A 2,500-nucleotide genomic window follows, 5' to 3' on the forward strand; every position below is an offset into this window, starting at 1 on the left:
TATAAGGTTATAGATGGTTAAGTTTAGGTATAAGGTTATAGATGGTTTAGTTTAGGTATAAGGTTATAGATGGTTTAGTTTAGGTATAAGGTTATAGATGGTTAAGTTTAGGTATAAGGTTATAGATGGTTTAGTTTAGGTATAAGGTTATAGATGGTTTAGTTTAGGTATAAGGTTATAGATGGTTAAGTTTAGGTATAAGGTTATAGATGGTTTAGTTTAGGTATAAGGTTATAGATGGTTAAGTTTATGTATAAGGTTATAGATGGTTAAGTTAAGGTATAAGGTTATAGATGGTTAAGTTAAGGTATAAGGTTATGGATGGTTAAGTTTAGGTACAAGGTTATAGATGGTTAAGTTAAGGTATAATGTTATGGATGGTTAAGTTAAGTTATAAGGTTATAGATGGCTAAGTTAAGGTATAAGGTTATGGATGGTTAAGTTTATGTATAAGGTTATGAATGGTTAAGTTAAGTTATAAGGTTATATATGGTTAAGTTAAGGTACAAGGTTATAGATGGTTAAGTTTAGGTACAAGGTTATAGATGGTTACGTTTAGGTATAAGGTTATAGATGGTTAAGTTTAGGTACAAGGTTATAGATGGTTAAGTTTAGGTATAAGGTAATAGATGGTTAACTTTAGGTACAAGGTTATAGATGGTTAAGTTTAGGTACAAGGTAATAGATGGTTAACTTTAGGTATAAGGTTATAGATGGTTAAGTTTAGGTATAAGGTAATAGATGGTTAAGTTTAGGTATAAGGTAATAGATGGTTAAGTTTAGGTATAAGGTAATAGATGGTTAAGTTTAGGTATAAGGTTATAGATGGTTAAGTTTAGGTATAAGGTTATAGATGGTTAAGTTTAGGTATAAGGTTATAGATGGTTAAGTTTAGGTATAAGGTAATAGATGGTTAAGTTTAGGTATAAGGTAATAGATGGTTTAGTTTAGGTATAAGGTTATAGATGGTTAAGTTAAAGTATTAGGTTAGGTAATAGGTTAGGTCAGTTTAGGTTAGGGTTAGTTTAGTTCAGTGTTAGTTACGTTACGTTAGTTTAGATCTGGGTAAGTTTAGGTTAGGGTTTGTTTAGGTTAGGGTTTGTTTAGGTATGGATTCGTTTAGATTAGGGTTAGTTTAGGTTAGTGTTAGTTTAGGTTAGGGTTAGTTTAGGTTCGGATTAGTTTAGGTTAGGGTTTGTTTAGGTATGGGTTTCAGTCAGAGTTAGCATATGGAAGGAAAATTAAAGGATGCCAAAGATTTCTCCAGTGTCAGGGTTAGGGTCAACATCTCCAGAATCATTGACTCCATCATAACAAAAACTCAACTGACAGTTATTCATGTCTCTCTCCATCTATCTATCTATCTATCTATCTATCTATCTATCTATCTATCTATCTATCTATCTATCTATCTATCTATCTATCTATCTATCTATCTATCTATCTATCTATCTATCTATCTCTCTTTCTATCTCTCTATCTCTTGTGGTTGTTCCACTTTCTGTTATTCTTATCTTCACCCTCTTTTCTGCCCTTCTCTCTCTTCTTCCGCGTCTCCTTTCCTCCGCATTCTCCCCGGTTCTCCGGTTGTCATAAAGTGCGCTGTCAAAGTGCACAAATCGATGAGGCTTGATTATCCACCAGAGCCGGAATGGCAACCGGAGCAGTGCCCTCTCGCAGTTTCCTGTGAACTCTATTCTTAGCACGGCAACCGAGCCACTCCAAGGTTGGCCACGTGGCCGCTCTCTCCATTAAGGCCTCGTTTGACTTTGCACAGCAGGATGGAATCAATCGTCCTTAATTATTCAAAGGCAAAGTCATCTATTGTTTGTACACGCGGGTGTGTGTGTTAGTGCGTGTGTGTGTGTGTGTGTGTGTGTGTGTGTTTTGTGCCGAGGGTTATAATATATCTATGGGGAGGAAAAAAAATAAAAAATAAACCTTTGGGAACCTCTCAATTGGTTCTTCAGTTTCCTCGCCGCGTTGAGAGTCAGACATTCCGGGCTGTAATGCGCCTCAAGCGTTCTTTTCAAAGGCCACTAGAATAGCATCTTCGCTCTCCTAATATCCCCATTGTTACGGCGGACACAGCTCGGCAGGTCCCTTTGTGTGCGCTCAAGGCCCCTCTATTAAAGCGTCGAGGTTCTTTCTAATCCAGAGCCGCGTGGACGGCCGACGGCCTCTCGTTTCCCAAAAAAAACATTATCGGGCAGGAAGCTGTTGGAGCCTCTTTTGTATCTCCAGAAAGGCCACAATTAAATGGCTTAAAGTTCCTTAATGTGGAGAGCTGTGTGGGACCAGGGATTCTATTTCAGACGGAAACAGCCCTTAGTGTGTTTTTATGTCTCCGTACTTTCCGATACCGTATGTGGTGTTTAACCCCAGTGCCACGTTTTGATTTTCAGAAACAGCTTCCTCCACTTCCACCTAATACAAACTATCCATTCCTAACGGCCTGCCTTTCTAAGCATCTGGTGCCGAGCGCCGGGTTTCTTAATCA

The 2,500-nt window shown here is 38.0% G+C and overlaps 1 protein-coding gene across 1 annotated transcript in view; it reads left to right on the top strand.

Moving 5' to 3' along the window:
- Window positions 1-2,500, top strand: part of ptprt (protein tyrosine phosphatase receptor type T) — a gene marked incomplete at its 3' end in the record, with an annotated part of 224,576 nt that overhangs the window by 195,242 nt on the left and 26,834 nt on the right. The window lies entirely within an intron of this gene.

Source organism: Zeus faber (assembly GCF_960531495.2).
Source record: "Zeus faber genome assembly, chromosome: 5".
Taxonomy (NCBI): Eukaryota; Metazoa; Chordata; class Actinopteri; order Zeiformes; family Zeidae; genus Zeus; species Zeus faber.